This window comes from Balaenoptera borealis, assembly GCF_965194805.1.
Source record: "Balaenoptera borealis genome assembly, chromosome: 13".
NCBI lineage: Eukaryota > Metazoa > Chordata > Mammalia > Artiodactyla > Balaenopteridae > Balaenoptera > Balaenoptera borealis.
The window spans coordinates 65,146,023-65,166,519 of record NC_138870.1 but is presented as its reverse complement, the minus strand read 5'-3'; the positions used below and the strand labels follow the sequence as shown (position 1 = coordinate 65,166,519).

The 20,497-nt window shown below is 37.5% G+C and overlaps 1 protein-coding gene and 1 long non-coding RNA gene across 9 annotated transcripts in view; one reads left to right on the top strand and one right to left on the bottom strand.

Moving 5' to 3' along the window:
- NAV3 (neuron navigator 3) overlaps nt 1-20,497 on the bottom strand; it is a 1,129,181-nt gene that overhangs the window by 714,269 nt on the left and 394,415 nt on the right. The gene's annotated exons all lie outside the window — the stretch shown is intronic.
- LOC309609805 lies at nt 797-19,403 on the top strand. Its single transcript, XR_014233590.1, has 2 exons — nt 797-2,380; nt 2,727-19,403. It is a non-coding gene; the product is annotated as an uncharacterized lncRNA (long non-coding RNA).

The window sequence follows — 20,497 nt, the reverse complement described above, 5'->3', positions numbered from 1 at the left end:
ACTAAACCTGGCTGTAGTAAAGTGAAATTTAAATATACCAAAATATTTTTTAAATTTAATATCTACTACATGCTGGCAGAGAGTACACTGAAATTTATATAAACAATTATTTGTACTCCTCATGGTCAAAGTTCTACTTTTCTATTATTTGTGGTATCACCATCAGTAGGAATTTTAACATCACGATTCTTTTATACAAACTGGTTTACAAAACTGAATACACAGGGAGGACATAAATCTCAATGAAAAGCATTGAGTATGTGTCACAGATAAACCAAGCTAGTCTCAGGGCAAAGACTGTCATTCAAACTGACATTTTAGCAAACATTCAAATATTGATTTATCAAGTGATTACATATGAAAGACTATTATTTATGGAAGATAGAATGTTATTTAAATCAGATATGACAATAATTTGGACTTTAATATATAAATAAGTTATCTTGTCTCAACAGGTATGAATTACCTAAAATTTTGTTTTCGTTTAACTGAACTAGAGTTGACATACAATATCAAATTAGTTTCAGGTGTACAACAAAGTGATTCAACAGTTATATAATTTCGATCACTACAATAGGCCTAGTAACAACCTATCACCATACAAAGTTACTGCAATATTATTGACCATATTGCCTATGCTGTACAGTACATCCCCATGATTTATTTTATAACTGGCAGTTTGTACCTCTTAATCTATGTCACCTATTTCACCCAACACCCCCCCAATACCACTAGTTCATGCTTTGTTTCTGTTACTGTTTCTGTTTTGTTTTTTGATTCCACATATAAGTGAAATCATATGGTATTTGTCTTTCTCTGACTTACTTCACTAAGCGTAATACACTCTAGGTCCATCCACATTGTTGCAAATGGCAAAATTGCATTCTTTTTTATAGCTAAATAATATTCCTATGGTGTGTGTGTGTACACACCACATCTTCTTTATCCATTCGTCTATCAGTAAATACAGGTTGCTTCCATATCTTGGCTATTATAAATAATGCTACAATGAACACAGGGACGCATATATCTTTTTGAATGAGTATTTTCATTTTCATTGGATAAATACCCACCAGTGGAATTCCTGGATCATATGGTAGTTCTATTTTTAATTTTTTGAGGAACCTCCATACTGTTTGCCATAGTGGCTGTACTAATTTGCATCCCCACCAAGAGTGCAGGAGGGTTCCCTTTTCTCCATATCCTCACCAACACTTATTTGTCTTTTCAATAATAGCCATTCTGACAGATGTGTGGTGATATCTCATGAATTTGATTTGCATTTCCCTGATGATTAGTGGTGATAAGCATCTTTTCATGTATCTGTTGGCCATCCGTATGTCTTCCTTGGAAAAGTGTCTATTCAGGTCCTTTGTCCATTTTTTAATTAGATTTTTTTTTGATATTAAGTTGTGTGTGTTCTTTATACATTTTGAATATTAACCTCTTATAAGACATATCATTTGCAAATATCTTTTCCCATTCAGTAGGGTGTCCTTCCATCTTCCTGATGGTTGCCTTCACTGTGCAAAAAGCTTTTTAGTTTGATGCAGTTGCATTTGTTTATTTTTGCTTTTGTTACCCTTGCCTGAGGATACAGATCAAAAAAACAAATAGTAAGACCAATGTCAAAGAGCATACTGCCTATATTTTCTTCTAGGAGTTTTATGGTTTCAGGTCTTACATTTAAGTCTTTAATCGATTTTGAGTTTATTTTTGTATGTGGTGTGAGAAAGTGATTGTTTTGCCAACACCATTTATTGAAGAGATTGTCTTTTCTCCACTGTATATTCTTGGCTCCTTGGCTTATAAATTAATTGACCATATAAGCATGGGTTTATTTCTGGGCTCTCTATTCTGTTCCACTTATATTTCTTGTTTTTGTGCCAGTACCATATAATTTTGATTATTACAGCTTTGTAATATAATCTGAAATCAGGGAACATGACAATTCTAGCTTTGTTCTTCTTTCTTAAGATTGTTTTGGCTATTCAGGGTCTTTGTTGGTTCCACACAAATTTTAGGATTTGTCCAGTTCTGTGAAAAATTCCCTTGTTCTTTGATAGGACTGCATTGAATCTGTAGACTGCTTTGGCTAATATGGACATTTTAACAATATTAATTCTTCCAATTCATAAACATATATTTCCATTTATTTGTGGTATCTTAAGTTTCTTTCACCAATGTCTTATAGTTTTCTCAGTACAGGTTTTTCACCTCCTTGGTTAAATTTATTCCTAGGTATTTTATTCTTTTTGATGAGATTATAAATGGGATTGTTTTATTAAATTCTCTGATAGTTTGTTATTAGTGTATAAAAATACAACGTATTTCTGTATATTGACTTTGTATCCTGCAACTTTACGGAATTCATCTATTAGTTCTAATAATTTTTTTTTAAATTTTTTTTCTTTTAAAGTACACCTGAATTATACATTATTTAATTTTTATTTATTTATTTATTTTTGGCTGTGTTGGGTCTTTGTTTCTGTGCGAGGGCTTTCTCCAGTTGTGGCAAGCGGGGGCCAGTCTTCATCGCGGTGCGCGGGCCTCTCACTATCGCGGCCTCTCTTGTTGCGGAGCACAGGCTCCAGACGCACAGGCTCAGTAATTGTGGCTCACGGGCCTAGCTGCTCCGCAGCATGTGGGATCTTCCCAGACCAGGGCTTGAACCCGTGTCCCCTGCATTGGCAGGCAGACTCTCAACCACTGCGCCACCAGGGAAGCCCCTAATAATTTTTTGATGGATTCTTTAGGGCTTTTCTGTATATAGTATCAAATTGTCTGTACATAATGACAATTTTCCCTCTTCTCTTCCAATTTGGATACTTTGATTTCTTTTTCTTGTCTGATTGCTGTGGTTAAGACTTCCAGTACTATGTTGAATAGAAGAAGTGAGAGTAGGCATCCTTGTCTCATTCCAGATTTTAGCAGGAAGGCTTTCAGCTTTTCACCGTTGAGTATTATGTTGACTGTGGGACTGTCATAAATAGCTTTTATTATGTTGAGATATGTTCTCTCTAAACCCACTTTCATAAGCGTTATCATGAACGGATGTTGAATTTTATCAAATGCTCTTTCTCCATCTATTGAGATGATCATGTGGTTTTTGTCTTTTCTTTTGTTGATGTGGTGTATCACACCAATTTCTGTATGTTGAACCATCCTTGGGACCCTGGGATGAATCCAACTTGATTGTAGTGTATGATCCTTTTTATATGTTGTTGGATTCAGTTTGATAATATTTTGTTGAAAATTTTTGTATCTATATTCATCAAAGATATTGGCCTGTAATTTTCTTTTTTGGTATTATCTTTGTCTGGTTTGGGTATCAGGGTGATGGTGGCTTCAATAGAATGACTTTGGGAGTGTTCCTCTTCTTCAGTCTTTTGGAAGAGTTTGAGAAGGATCAGTATAAGTTCTTCTTTTTATGTTTGATAGAATTCCCTAGTGAAGTCATCTGGTCCTGGACTTTTGTTTGCAGGGAGGTTTTTTAATTACAGATTCTATTTTACTTTTAGTGATCGGTCTCTTCAAATTATCTATTTCTTCTTGATTCAGTTTTGGTGGGCTGTATGTTTCTAGAAACTTGTCCATTTCTTCTAGGTTGTCCAGTTTGTTGGCATATAATTGTTCATAGCATTCTCTTACGTTTTTTTGTATTTCTGTGGTATCAATTGTTATTTCTCCTCTTTCGTTTCTTATTTTGTTTATTTGGGTCCTCTCACTTTTCTTCTCAGTGAGCCTGGCCGGAGGTTTGTCAATTTTGCTTACCCTTTCAAAGAGCCAGCTCTTGGTTTTATTGATTTTTTCTATTTTTTTTTTTAATTTCTATTTTATTGACACTTGTTTCAAAGCCTAACATGATCCCAGAGAATGTGAAATTTAAACGAATGTGTATTCTGCTGTTTGGGGATGGAATCTTCTGTATAAGTTCATCTGGTCTAATGTGTCATTTAAGGTCAATGTTTCCTTGTTGATTTTCTGTCTGGATGATCCATCCACTGATGTAAGTGGGGTGTTAAAGTCCCCTACTATTATTACTATCAATTTCTCCCTTTGTGTCTGTTAATATTTGCTTTATGTGTTTAGGTGCTTCTATGTTGGTTGCATATTTATTTACAAGTGTTATATCTTCTTGTTGGACTGACTGCTTTATCATTATGTAATGCCCTTGTCTCTTGTTATACTTTTTGTCTTAAAGTCTATTTTAACTAATGTAAGTATCGCTACCCCAGCTTTCTTTTCATTTGCATGGAATATCTTTTTCCACACCCTCACTTTTTGTCCGTATTTGTTTTTAGCTCTCAAGTGAGTCTCTTGTAGGCAGCATATATCTGGGTCTGGTTTTTGTATCCATTCTGCCACCTTATGTCTTTTGATTGCAGCATTTATTCCACTTATATTTAAAGTAATCATTGATAGATATGTACTTAATGCCACTTTGTTGATTGTTTTCTGGTTGTTTTGTTGTTCATCTCTGTTCCTTTCTTCTTCTTTTGCTCTTGTGATTTGATGACTTTCTTTCATGCTATGTTTGTTTTCCTTTCTCTTTACTTTTGTGTATCCATTATTGGTTTTTGGTTTGTGTTTACCATGAGGTTCTTATATAACAACCTGGGTATTCAGCAGTCTATTTTAAGTTGACAGTCACTTAAGTTTGACTGCATTCTAAGAGCACTACCTTTTTACTGCCTCCCCATGTTGTTTCTGCTGCCATTTAACATCTTTTTATTTTGCATGTCTCTTAACTAATTATGGTAGATATGGATGATTTTACTACCTTTGTCTTTTGACCTTCACGCTTGCTATCTTTTTGGTTGACCCACTACCTTTACTATATGTTTGTCATTGCCAGTGAGATTTTTTTCTTTCATAATTTTCTTGTTTCTGGTTATGGCCTTTTCTGTTTAAAGAAGTCCCCTTAACATTTCTTGTAAGGCCAATCTAGTGGCGATAAATTCCTTTAGTTTTTGCTTGTCTGGGAAAACCCTTCTCTCTCCTTCAATTCTGAATGCTAACCTACTAGGTAGAGTATTCTTGGTCATAAGTTTTGTCCTCCTATACACTAAATATACCTTGCCAGTCACTTCTGGACTGTAAAGTTTCTGCTGAAAAATCAACTGATAGTCTAATGTGGGTTTCCTTTTACATAACTAGTAGTTTTTCTCTTGCTACTTTTAAAATTCTCCCTTTAACTTTTGACATTTTAATTATAACGGGTCTTGATGTGGGTCTCTTTGGGTTCATCTTGTTTGGGACTATCTGTGCTTTAACTTGGATGCCTATTTCCTTCACCAGGTTAGAGAAGTTTTCAGGCATTATTTCTTCAAATACGTTTTCTCTCCCTTTCTCTCTCTCTTCTTCTTCCAGGACCCCTATATAATGTGAATTTTAGTATGCTTGATGTTATCTCAGACGTCCTTTAAACTATCCTTACTTTTTTTCTTTTTGCTGCTCCAACTGGGTGATTTCCACTCTGTCCCAGATTGCTGATCCATTCTTCTGAATCCTCTAATCTGCTGTTGATTCCCTCTATTGTATTTTTCATTTCCATGATTGTATTCTTCAGTTCTGATTAGTTCTTTTTTACATTTTCTATCTCTTGTTGAAGTTCTGAGTTCATTCATTCTTCTCTTGAGTTCTGTGAGCATCTTTATGACTATTTCTTTGAATTATTTATGCAGTAAATTGCTTATTTCCAATTCATTTAGTTCTTTTTCTGAGGTTTTGTCTTGTTCTTTCGTTTGAAGGTATTCCTTTGTCTCCTCATTTTGCCTAACTCTCCATGTTTGTTTCTATATATTACACACATCAGCTACATCTCCCAGTCTTGAAAGAGAGGTCTTATGTAGGTGTCCTGTGGGGCCCAGTGGTGCAATCTCCCTTGGTCAATAGAACCAAGTGCTCCAGGGTTATCCCCTGTGTGGGCTGTGTGCACCCTCCTTTTGTGGTTGGGCCACTATTGTTGCAGGTATGCTGATGCGTGGAGTTGGCCCCCAGCCTTGCTGGCTGAGAGGTCTGGCTATGACTACTGTAGGCATGCTGATATGTGGGGATGGACCCCCAGAGCAGAAGCCACTTTGGAGGGTGCTGATGCTGGCCTGGGCTGCCCTCCAGGTGGGGCAGGGTGGGAGCTACTTTGGAGGGGCTGGCCAGGGCAGGTGGGCTGAGTGTGGCTAGTCCTCAAGGGAATTCCCGGGCAAGTTACACAGTGTTAGCTACCATGCTGAAGAGTGACAGAAATGGCTCCTGCCAGCACTGGGTGAGCCAAGTGGAAGCAGAATGAAAAAACAGTGGTGCCCACCAGTACACCTACACCCAGAGGAAGTTCCACCAGATCCCTGCCACTCTCAGCACATGGCCTAAAATCAGTCAATCAATCTCCTTCTTGTATGATCCAGATGTTTTTCAAGCTGCTACCCTGCACAGGGATTCGACACAAGTGAGTTTATGCACAAGCTCTTCAAGAATAGAGTTTCAGTTTCCCACAGCCCTCAAACTCTCCCAAATGTAAGCCCGGCTGGTTTTGAAAGCCTGGTGTTATGGGGGTCTCTTCTTCCCAGTGCAGGTCCCCATGGCTAGAGAGCCCAACATGGTGCTTGGAACCCTCCCCCCTCTGAGGGGACCTCTCTGGTTGTGATTATCCCTCCCATTTGTGGGTTGATATCCCTCCCACTGGGGATACGGATTCCGACTAGACTGTGTCTCTGCCCCTCCTACCCATCTCAATGTGGCCTATTCTTTATATCCTTAGTTGTAGAAGATCTGTTATGCTAGTCTTCTGGTTGTTCTCAGAGATAGTCATTCTATATGCAGTTGTAGTCTGGGCGTGTCTTTGGGAAGAGGTGAGCTCAGGATCTTCCTACTCCGCCATCTTGATCCAGACACCTTCATTTAATGAATCTTACAAAACCTGCAGAGGATCATGTAGATATAACCCATTATCTAATAGCCCTGGATCATCTTACCATAGTTTAAACCACACCAGCTAACCTATTATGAGTATATTGATCTCTCCTATGATTCTAGATCTTAGAACCCAAAACCAAAGTCAAAAGGAAAAATCCATTGTATATCCTCCTTTGGCTAATTGCTTTTCTAAGGAAAAGTCTGTAAGCATAAATTAAGCAAGTTGAATATTTTATAATTGGAGACTGCACTCAAGTTCAACATTCAAGTGCCTAACTTTTTATAGAAATGACCATACTGTATTTAGCCATTTTCAGTACTACATAGCATAAAAATTTCCAAAGTTCACAGAAGTCAAGGAATCCAGTAACCAATTTTGTTATATATTCTTTAACATGAACTGAGTACTACATTACCTGAGTGCTGTTGTCTTCGCATCAAGCCTAGTACCATAAAATTCAAAAAAGACTCTTCAGCAACATTTTGACAAATATCCTCAAACTTATTTCAGGCATCTTGAGAATTTTTAAGCCTTTTCCGAGGCATGTTTTACTTTCTTTTAGTTATAGATTCTCTTATAGCAAGCCTATACTTTCCAAATCAAGCTGTAGTCTTCTTTTTTTTTTTCCAGCCGCACCATGCGGCTTGCGGGATATTAGTTCCCCAACCAGGGATTGAACCCAGGCCAAACAGTGAAAGCGCCGAGTCTTAACCACTGGACTGCCAGGGAATTCCCCAAGCTGTAGTCTTCTTCAAGCATATTCAAAGTAGGAATAGTCTTCTTAAAACTGGCTATGCAAAGTACAAACTCCCTTCTTGAGTTTGCCAAGTAGTATGTGCCTGTAAATTTCTAACTAGTTACATTTGCTTTTTATCTAACCCATTAACTCAAATTTATTGAATTAGAAAATTAGAAAATAAAAATAGACAGCAAACAAAATAAAATTTAAACCTAACCATAAAATGCTTGGTGTGTGTATTAAAATGTCATTAGTATAGATTCAGAATATGAAGGAAATGTCATGGCCAAAATATTAAGAAAAACATTCAACCAGCAATATATATTGACATTCAAAGGATATTTAGTAACTACCGCTATGTATCCAGTAAGAAGAGAGTGTAATTGATAAAATACAGGAAGCAGCCTCATTCTAATAGCTAAATTTAGGTTTAGCCCTGCATTATCTCATGTTAATGTTTGGTATTTACAATATATTTCTTCTGAATTGATGCAATAAGCCAACAAAATGGGTCACCCACCACATTCCATGCTTTCCTAAGTCATTTTCCAACTGCATTTGTGGTTTTCTTGAGTAAAGTTCCAACCTAAAATGTTTAAAATATCTTCCTAAGAGTCACATTCTTTCCCTTAAAGACTGCGTAAATGCAACTAACTTAAAATAGGTTTATATTCCCCTACAAATAAGCATTGGTCCAGAGTATGAACCTGGCCAGACTTGAAAGACAGCAACAGAAGACCAAGAATATGAATAAAAGATGACGACCACCCACCCCCAAGCCCAAGAGCTAAAGCATATGCCTCATGACACAGACATTCTCCGCCGGATGATTTTGAAAAATACAAAATAAAATTTTTGCAGACTGACCTTTTACCAGGATTAAATCATTCTGAAGCAGTCTATAAGATTAGATATCTTCTTGGCCCTCAAGGTAGTTTACAGCTGTATCAAATGTGCACTTTTGCTTAAAGCACGCAGTAGCCTATCCAGGTTTTCGATTGGGAGAAGTCTGCATCACGTTAATCATATTCTGCCCAGGTAGTTGGCCCAAAGAACAGTTGCTTAGGTACAGCAATGTACTCATTAATCCTGGTATCAAGCCCACTATCAGATGATAACCTGATATTTATCTTTCATTTCTCACTACCCCGTTAAAGCAAAAGACACCTTACATTGTTAGTGGGTCATTTATCTCACATGAGAAGGTCTTAGAGAGATACATTAACAGCAGAAAAAAGAGGAACCAGCTTTTTAGCGCAGACAGCTCAATGACAGAATGAAAACTAGCATTACATAAATGAAAAGTAAAAAGCTGGGAAAGCAATCGTAAGATGAATTCGAACGGAGCAGAAGCTAGCCTCTAAATTTCATCGTGTGTAGCTCATAGATTTGAAATCTCCTGCAGCTGAAGGTTAAAAAAATGAGGGCTGGGCCTGTGATTCTCTCTTGGTAAAGCTACTCGGAGTCAAGTCGAGTCGGATATATCCAAGATTCTCATGACCCCCGGCAGCATTCCCATCTCATCACCGTGAGGAACGTCCCATCAGTGGTTTGGAGAGCATCTATCTCATCAGCACAGTCCGCCCTTGCTGTAAATCATGTCTGTGATTTATCGGCATCGGCAGAAGGACTGCGCCCTTTCAGCTCTGCTGGTCACAACGGGAACGTCTGGAGTCATTTTGGTGAAAGACATTTGCGTCGGCTGCTGAAATTCTATCCTTCTGTGAGCTGAATCCTCATTATCTCACACACCTAGCAAGGATTTTTTTTTTTATAAATTTATTTATTTATTTGTTTTTATATTTGGCTGCGTTGGGACTTCGTTGCTGCGCGCGGGCTTTCTCTAGTTGCAGCGAGTGAGGGCTACTCTTCGTTGCGGTGCGCGGGCTTCTCATTGCGGCGGCCTCTCTTGTTGTGGAGCACAGGCTCTAGGCGCGAGGGCTTCAGTAGTTGTGGCTCGCGGGCTCTAGAGCGCAGGCTCAGTAGTTGTGGCTCCTGGGCTTAGTTGCTCTGCGGCGTGTGGGATCTTCCTGGACCAGGGCTTGAACCTGTGTCCCCTGCTTTGGCAGGCGGATTCCAAACCACTGCACCACCAGGGAAGCCCCCAGCAAGGATTTGCCTATAAGGTTTAAGTGCCTTTCAAGACCTCCCTCTTCCCTGCAAGGAGTGCCTAAAAAACTTATCACAAAGTGATTTTGTAATTTCCTGTGTGCATAAGGTAGCAACTTGGACTTTCATTTCTGTCAAAGAACTTGGAAAATAACATCTATTTTATGGATTATCATCTCGGACCTACTTCCACTGGGTATAGCCTCTCCCTCCTGAAATCAAAAGAAAAAAAAAAAAAAAAAAAAGAATTCAATGACTCCCTAATGCATACAGGGTTAAGTTCTAACTCCTTGAATCAACATTTTCGGCCCTCCACAATCCAGTTCAGGATTTCACCACCTCAGTACTAATGACATTTTGGGCCAGAAAATTATTTCTGTAGGACTGTCCTGTGGATTGTTCAGTATTTGGGAGCACCCCTGTCCCTACCAACTAGATGCCAGCAGCACCCCCTGAACCCTCCAGCTGTGACACCAAAAACATCTCCAGACATGGTCAAACATCACCCCCTGTTGCAAATCACTGATCCAACACAAACCACCTTGCTGGGAATTTTTACCAACAGGCCTCCACATAAAGCTTCTAATCTAGCAAAACAAAATCTCAATTATAGTTTGGAAACTTGTTAGGCTTTCTCATTTTCATATTTTTCCAAAATATGCTACATGTATCTTCTTCAAGATCCACCTTCAATTCCAATTTCTAAAAATTTTTTCTCTAGTTTGAATGCTAGCGTTTATTCTTTAAAGATCTTGATTTTACCCCTGGTACCACACTTAGTAATTATGACCTCATGTAAGCCTCCTAGTCTCTTTATCATTACTTAATAAGGATAATAATAGCTAGCCTGTGTACCTGGTTATTGTGAGAAGCAAATAAGATGAGGTACGTGGAAGTGTTTTGACAACTGTAAAACACAAAACAAATGTAAAGTACTATCAATAAACCATGAAATGCCTTCTTCTCTTTCTCCCTTCCAAGTTGTTATTTAGCTCTTGCCCTGTGATTTATATATTCACATCCCCATCAAGTCTTCATTATACGAAGGCAAAGAAGATTCCCAGATTATAAGAGCTTTCAACAATGACCAGGACAATGACACATTTAATAAATATGTTTCAACTGCTTCATTAGTTTAACTCTTGAATCACAGCTACTTCAGAAAAAGGTAATTTAACTTTAGATTCCCTATCTTCCTATAGTTATCAATTCTTCACACCTAAAACAGTTCCATAGAGTACACGAGTACACAAGACTGTTTGGACTTACCCCAACACTCCCGCTTGCCACTGCCCAAAAAAACCCATCTGGTATTTCATTAGGAAACTTGAGACCCATTCTGAGAATTTAGGAAATAGCATTAAGACATATTTGAAGGAAGAAAAGGGAAAATAATCAGGACTGGGGTTAGGTAGTAAATGCTGGTTCAATCTCCCCCTTGTCTCCCCTATTCAGCAAACAGCAAAACCTCCACTCTTCTTTGTAAATGTTTGCCTCCTTTGGCAGTGGCAAAGCTGTTTATATTTATAACACCCCCGAAAGTCATCCATAAGTATGGCTCCAAAGCTGCACTATCTGTAGAATCTTCATCACTGTCCCATGACTACCTTCATTATTTGAAGAGGGTTTCAATTTTTGGTTATAGCCAAGTCACTCAGACAAAAGTTCATGAATGAGGTTGGTGATCATTTGGGGTAACACTGTGCTTAATGAAAACTTAATTCTATAAAGTTAACCTGCAAGACTCAAACTCTCTAACCACAAGTGACAAAAATGTTTAGGACAGTAGCAATATTTATTGATTAAGTGATGATAATTTTAAAGCAATATGCATCGGTATGTTTTATTTTTGATAGTTCATTATAAAAATAGTCATATTACAGAAAGCCAGAGCTCGCATGGGAAAAAGCAACAGGTTATATGCATCATCTTTGAAAGAGAAGTAAGATGCCATGGAATCAATCCAATTGTATTCTGCTTAAAAGTTTGTTCCTGAATAAGTTATACTTTAGTTTAAATGCTTATAAATCTGATTATTAATGCTTTTGAAGGATTTTTTAGTAAATACTGTGACAGAACACAGAATCTTTTTTTCTAATTTTGACCATGAATAACCTAAAATTCCCACTGAGTTAATTCACTCAAAATAGACAATAACCAATACAAATTATCGTAAGTAAGTAAAGCGGATTTATTTTTAAATCTTTACCATCTCTAACGTTGAAATGCATCTTTCTAGAATGAAACGCACAGGGGACTTCCCTGGTGGTCCAGTGGTGGAGAGTCTGCCTTCCAATGCAGGGGACGCAGGTTTAATCCCTGGTCGGGGAACTGGGATCCCACATGCCGCGGGGCAACTAAGCCCGCGTGCCCCAACTGTTGAGCTCACGTGCCACAAACTACAGAGCTCAGGCGCCCTGGAGCCTGCGAGCCACAACTAGAGAAGAGAAAACCCTCTCGCAACAACTAGAGAGAAACTCGAGCAGACGGTGTGCCGTGATGAAAAGATCCCGCATGCCTCAACAAAGATCCCGTGTGCCGCAACTAAGACTCGACGCAGCTAAAAAAAATAAAAACATTTTTTAAAAAAATGAAACGCACACTCTAAAAATGGTGCCTATATTTCCTGCTGGCATTTAACAATGAATCCTCATGGATGACCCATTTAAAAAACAGACCATAGTTCACTGCAAATTGTACTCCAGTATCACATTGGCAAAGGATGAGGAATCAACTGAGTTACTGATCAAATCTGTACATAAATATACAGATACTCTTATGGTTTATAAGTTTTATCTAGGATAAGAGCCTTTATTAAAAAATCAATAACGTTTCCTAATTGATCCACTAGAAGTTTCATTTTGATGGTGAGGAGTAGAGTCAGAAGCAGTATCTGGTTGATTTTATTCAGCACTTTACAACAGTGGACCATGATTCAGATGTGGTTAGAAAGAAGTCTATTGAGATTTAGAGTTGGATTTTAGACGCTAGTTGATTTCTAACGCAGCAAACTTAACAGCTAATTGATAACTTGGAATTGTAGATGAGTTGTAAAGTTAGGCCAATTTCCCTGGAGTTAAAGAGAGAGTCTCTTACAAACCCCAGTCCTACAATAGATCTGCATAAATACACTTCAAAAATATCAGGGTATGAGAACCAAATCATTTAAGTCTGTAGATCTAATGGGGGAAAAAAGGTATTTTTACAGCCTATGAAATCAATTTTTTAAATATGCAACTAATGGTCTATGGACTCTTAGAAGGTAATATTTACTGGCTTTCTGTAGTGCTTGGTTCAATGTTATCACATTTACTAAAGTCAGAAGAATGCTTTTATAATACCTCAATATCAAAAATTAAGAAAAATCTAATAGTCTAAAAGCACTTAGCAAGGAAAAGAGCAAGTTACAGTGCTCTTCTTATATAAAATTGTTTTAGCTAAAAAGAAATACCCCAAACTCCCTTTGCACCCAAAAATATATAAAGTGTAAATTGGCCACATATTAGTATTATCAAGGGTCATATCAACCCATTACCTATATTCACTATATATATATACCTATATAGAGATTACCTATATTCAATATGCTGAGGAAACTTGGTGAAAATAAGGAACATTCTGTCTATAATTCAGCCTGTCTCCTCTAGACATAAAGATTATTGTCTTTTCTGGGAGGCAACTCTAAGGAAAAAGGTTTCTGTTGAAGAAAGGAGTCCGAGGTCAAGGGAAATAAACCCAATGCAAAAGGCTCCAATTAATCTAAATACAATAAGCAGTCAATTTCCACAGAGCTTGTCAAATTCCAACTATTTTCATAGTTCATAGAAAAAAGGAGTGTGACTTTAAAAAGCTACAAAAGAAGCTGCCACTAATATGACTGTTACCTTGTATCAGACTCTTCTCTAACTTGTAATTTACATCTATTTAACTGTCTCAACAACAGGTAGTGTGATTACAACCTCCAAGGTCACACATCTTATAAATGGCAGAAACAGGACTAGCCCATGCTCTCAGCCACTACTGATACTGCCTCTGCTAAAACAAGCAACTACACAACCGTAAGGAAAGAACAGAGTCCAATCCTTTCTAAATTAGAAAAGACAAGCAATTACAAGCAAGAGGTTTACATCCGAACAACAGATGCAGATGGGAACCCCATTTACCACAGGGATTTAGGAAATAATTAGTTCTCTGGGGACTAAATCTAAGGTAACAGTTATCCCTATCCCCCTATGGAATAGTTGGAAAGTATAATTGGTTAATCAAGTATTTAATGAGCACCTACTAAGTGCCCAGTACCGCTAGGTATTATAGGAAATGAAATAGAAGTCAAAGGCATGTTATGTGCCCCATGGGACATTAACAAGCTTTATTCCAAATATCTTACTAGATGCAAGAAGAAACAAGGCCAGAAACAATTAAGGAATAAGCTCACAGGTAATGAAGTGCAAATAATTGCAGCATAAACAGGAACTACCCTAAAAAATCTAATTTCTGCTTTGGGGGAGCACTGCAAAGTTGTCAACGTTTACCTTGACCTATCTGCAATTAACGAGCTCTCACACAGCTGCACTAAGATATCAAAAAATCTACTAGAACAAATATTTATAGTCCATCATAGAAAATTACAACTGTAGGAATAAGTAGGAAAAGAACATTCTAAGTTTATTTTAAATGTGTATTAATGCAAGATTTGAGCTAATTTAATAGCGGTTATTTTCATGGCTTTCCTGGCTCTTCTCACCTCCTTCACCCAAAGAGTGCAGGTGGGGAGTGCAAAGGATAGTTAAGTGTAGTTGTAATGAGCTCCTTGTTTCTGTAAGGGGTCTGTCTACAAGGAGCTGGAGGAGGTGGTGAAAACAGAGCTCCTATTTTCTATTTTTTTTCCTATTATGCAGACGGCTGAGATTTTTGCTATACAAGAACCAGAGAAAAATTATCTTCTGCCTGAAATGTTTTACTTCCCCCATTGAATATACAAGCCAGAAAACTCCCACTTAATCTCTATTTCTATCTAATTAACAGCACCCCATCTCCTGTCCTCCTGGGCCCAGAAAAAAAAAACAGACTCATGGATTCTTCCCACCCAAAATCAATGTCAAATTTAGAGTTCCTAAGCAGAGCAAACTACGGTACATTGTTGTGGCCCAAGAGCAATGGTGGTGATACAGGAGGCTAGAGAGTTGTATAAATGTGTAATGACTACTGTCAGTCCTCAGGGGGTAGAGCTCATTATAAACCTTGTCAGGGTCTTAACATCCAAAATGCAAAATTTTGTAAGAAAATGCAGTCAACCAACTGCAGATGTACCGAGTGAAGTTGCAGACCTACTGTAAACTTCAGGCAATGAATACCATTAAAAAGTGAGCAGCCATAAAATTTTATGATGGTTTAACTCTTTTTAGACCTACCCTCAGTTCTTAGTGATGACACCAACTCTCTGTGCCAGCGTGCAATGACTAATGTAACAATGTTCCAGAATGTGTACTGTGTAGAAACCTTTACATTCATTCTTCATTTATTCACCAAAACAACTGTAGAATATTTTCCCATTGAATGCTACTTCTGAAAAGCTAGTTATGGGAGGAAAAAATAGACTCAATCCATTTCTATAGTTAGCATTCAGAGTCCTTGTATAGGTGAGAACTCCTTGAGCGTGATGGATGGGAACACTTTCTCAGTCAAAAACCTTGACCTCTATGTGGAGATAACTTGACCTTCATCATGAATAACTGGGGTTTGCTAAATGCAAGCTCCTTCTCAAGGACAGCAGAGATTACTTCCCTAAAGACTCTCCAGTCTGAGGAGTTCCAAAATAAACTATTTTCTATTACATGGATACGTGTGGTGGTGTTTATATTTCTTCCTGGTATTGAAGAATCAAGGATGTTCTCAATGAGAATAATGTTAATGATAAAGGCTAACAAGCACACCTTTTTAATCTGTGTGCCTGGCATTGTTCTAAGCAAATTCCATACATTAACTCAGGTTAACTTCATCACAACTATATGAGTACTGTAGAGGTGCTACAATTATCTTTATTATATAGTTGAAGAAACTGAGGCACAGAAACTAACAGTAAGGAAGTGGCAGAGCCAGGATTCAGTCTCAGGCAATGTGAGTCCAGAGTCTGCCCTTCCTCCCACATGCTTCTCAACTGCACCCTAAATGCCATCCCTATGCCACCTAATTTTAGTCAGTTGAAGAATCACATGAGAACATACTATAGATCTGAAGTTTTAAATGTCTTTCTAACTGCAATTGTTCAGTATTTACTTCTCAACATCTTTCCTGAAAATACATCTTCCATGAGGCTACTTTGTAACATTTCTACAATAAAGTCAAGGTCCAGCAGGAACATCTCGTCAATGGAATTTAAGAATTAATTATCCAATTTCAACTATTAGAACTCTAGCACCTTTTTATCAGGTATCTTTTTTACAGAACCCATGACCAACCATTATTGAATGGATTAACTGGTCATGATAATAACTGGTTCAACCCCTTATACGCAAAAAAGTTACCATGAACAAAACTTCTAATCTAAAGGACCAAATACTATACATAGTATTTAAAGCTATATTGTCTCAAGAAAGTTTAGTAAATGAAAAATAGGACAAAAGAAATGCTGTATTTTGAATGATATACCAAGAGCAACAAAGACTTCAGGAAACTAATTGGGAGCCTCTCTTTAGACCTGGGACCTTACACTTGGTGATTTGAGGATGGAAAGGAACTGAGGTGGGCTGGTAAGTGAACCTTTTGACCCAATGTATCCAAACTTGAAGGTTTTTTTTAAACCGTGTTTTGCTGGAAACTAACACCTCTACGGACGGAGTTTAGATTGTGTGTGTGTCAATTCCTAACTCCTGCTTCAAATATTAGTCTCATCTCATAGTTCCCCACCAAGGACCTCACATTTATTACTCCCCCCCCAGACCCTGTATTTCGAAAGAATTTGTTCCAACTTCAGCCCAAACTAAAGAACAACTTAGTTTATGCAACAATAACAATGATAATTATGTTGTTTCTCGTAGAGTTTTTGAAAGATTAAAAATAATTTACATGCTCCATTAGAGAGTGGTTAAATGCAGGCTCTGGGACCAGAACAATATTGGTACGAATCTCATTTCAGCCACAATCACATACTAGTTAGACAGACAATCTTGGACTGGTTTCGTGACTTCTATGTATCTCAATTTCTTTACTTGTAAAAAGGGGAAAAGAGAGTGATAGCAGCACCTACCTCACAAGACTTCTGGGAGGATTAAATGAGTAAGTACTTGATAAACCCAGCACCTAGTGAGTCTTCCACAAAGATGAGCGACCACAACTACCATCTGAACACAATTGATTCCTAAAAGTCTCTAGACTGACCACAGATAAAACCACTACCTTGATGTCTTCTTTCAAAAAAAAAAAAGTTCCCAAACAACAAATTGGATTAAGACATCTTCTTATTAGTTTATTATGAAACAAAGTGCTTCAGTGGAATAGTGTATGAACAACTGGCAATCCCTTGCAGATAAGGGTTCATTTTAATTTATGATAAATAGGCTAATCAGTGTTTTGATGCAATCTTGACAGATGTGTCTTACTTTGACACTAAGCTTTAACCCCCCATTTGCAGTTTTCACTGCTTCTTCTTTATTATTTCATTATGGCAACATATGTTTTCAAAGTGTTATACTATATCTTATACCATTTTTATTACTTTATGCCTCCATGTGGAAGAGCCTTGAGTATCATCTCCTGTGATGTAACAGGGGCAGCTTCTCTTAAATTTCACTGCTGTATCCATACAACCAGGCCTAAACCACAGCTGCTATTTCCCTTCTCAAAACTAGTATGATCTATCAGGCGGAAAGAATGGATGCATTTGGGTTTGAAGGATAGCTATCACCTAGTTTGTTAAGAAATCACCATGCACCAGGCCTGGCAGGAAACACTTCACATGCACTAATTCTTACAAAAATTCTCTAAGGTAGATGTGATTATCACCCACATTATACTGAGTGAGAAACTGCAACAGAGTTAAATAACTTGACAAAGTCCACACAGCTAGAAAGTGGCAAGGCTTAGATTCCAATACAGGCAACTTGTTCCAGGGCCTGTGCCCTTCCCTAGTATATATATGCTACTTCCTATCTGCACTATGTGAATCTGGTTGGAAGCAATATTTAAGTTCTAGGTCTGAAATTTCTTATCTTGTTCAAATATATCAATACCTAACTCACAGTCTGTTACAAATCTAAATAATAGAAGTGAACTGTGTGGTATAATGGCTAATACAGAGCTGCCATTAAATAATCTTTATAATCGTTCTCTTCCTCTATTCTCTAAAGATGGGGCTAAGTTATATGCAAAGCTCCCCCTACAGAATATTTCCTATGTACTTTGCAGAAACCATTCAATAAAAATGCCATTTTATGCTGGAGAAGGTGTGGAGAAAAGGGAACCCTCCTCCACTGTTGGTGGGAATGTAAACTGGTACAGCCACTATGGAGAACAGTATGGAGTTTCCTTAAAAAACTAAAAATAGAGTTGCCATATGATCCAGCAATCCCACTCCTGGGCATATATCTGGAATATAGCCAATATTTTGTAGTAACTGTAAATGGACTAATGTGAAAAGATACATGTACCCCAATGTTCATAGCAGTACTATCTACAATAGCCAAGACATGGAAGCAACCTAAATGTTCATTGACAGATGAATGGATAAAAAGTGGTACATATATACAAAGGAATATTACTCAACCATAAAAAAAGAATGAAATATTGCCATTTGCAGCCACGTGGATAGACCTAGAGATTATCAGACTAAGTGAAGTTAAGTCAGACAGAGAAAGATAAATATTATATGATATCACTTACATGTGGAATCTAAAAAATAATACAACTGAATCTACATGCAAAACAGAAACAGACTCACAGACCTAGAAAACTTATGGCTACCAAAAGGGAAAGTGAAGGGGCAGGGATAAATTAGGAGTATGGAATTAACAGATACAAACTACTATATATAAAACAGGTAAGCAACAAAGATTTACTGCATAGCCCCGGAAACTATATTCAGTATCTTATAATAATATATAATGGAAGATAATCTAAATATATATTTTTTTAGATTATTATTATATATTATATTTATTATATATATATAACTAAATCACTTTGCTGTACAACTGAAAATAACACAATATTGTAAATCAATTATACTGCGATTTAAAAATGCCTTTTTAAAAGATGTGCTTGTTGCATTATTTACAACTGCCAAGATATGGAGGCAACTTAAGTGTCCATCAACAGAGGAAAGGATAAAGATGATGTGGCACATACATACAATGGAATACTGCTCAGCCATAGAAAGAATGAAATTTTGCCATTTGCAGCAACATGGACAGACCTGGAAGGCATTATGCTAAGTGAAATAAGTCAGACAGAGAAAGCCAAATACTGTATGATATCACTTGTATGTGGAATCTAAAACATAACAACAAACTAGTGAATGTAACAAAAAAGCAGCAGACTCACAGATATAGAGAACAAACTAGTGATTACCAGTGGGGAGAAGCAGGGAGAGGCAATATAGGGGTGGGGGAGTGGAAGGTACAAATCACTGGGTATAAGATAGGCCACAAGGATGTATTATACAACACAAGGAATATAGCCAATATTTTGTAATAACTGTAAATGGACTGTAATCTTTAAAATTATATAAAGATTTTAAAAATTTAAAGAATGATTCAGTGAAAAAAATGTGCTTATTTTTTTCAAAAATGGTGCTGAAACAACTGGACATTCACAGGCAAAAGAAAAAAAAAAAAAAGAATCTAGACATTAACTTACACCCATCACAAAAATTCATTAAAATAGACCACAGACCTAATGTAAAACACAAAACTATAAAACTCCTAGAGAAAAACCTAAAAGAAAATCTAGATGATTTAGGGTTTGGCAAATGACTTTTTAGATACAACACCACAGGCATGATCCATGAAAGAAGGAACTGACAAGCTAGACTTCACTAAAATTAAAAAAAATTTTTCGGCAAAAGACACTGCCAAGAAATGAAAAGACAAGCCAGAGACAGGGAGAAAAACATTTTCCAAAGATGTATCTAGTAAAAGACTATTAAATTTCAATAATAAAACAACCTAAAATTTTAAAACTGACCAAAGATCTTAAAAGACACCTCACCAGGGCTTCCCTGGTGGAGCAGTGGTTGAGAGTCTGCCTGCCAATGCAGGGGACACGGGTTCGAGCCCTGGTCTGGGAGGATCCTACATGCCGCAGAGCAACTAAGCCCATGAGCCACAATTACTGAGCCTGCGCGTCTGGAGCCTGTGCTCCACAACAAGAGAGGCCGCGATAGTGAGAGGCCCACGCACCGTGATGAAGAGTGGCCCCCGCTTGCCACAACTGGAGAAAGCCCTCGCACAGAAACGAAGACCCAACACAGCCATAAATAAATAAATAAATAAAATTAAAAGGAAAAAAAAAAAAGAATTATTTGCAACTTATAAAAAAAAAAAAAAGACACCTCACCAAAGAAGATATAAAAATAGCAAATAAGCATAGGAAAAAATGCTCCACATCGTATGTCATCAGGGTAATGCAAATTAAAACAACCATGAGATACCATGACACACCTATCAGAATGGCCGAAATCCAGAACACTGACAATACCAAACGCTGGTGAGGGTGTGGAGCAACAGGAACTCTCATCCACT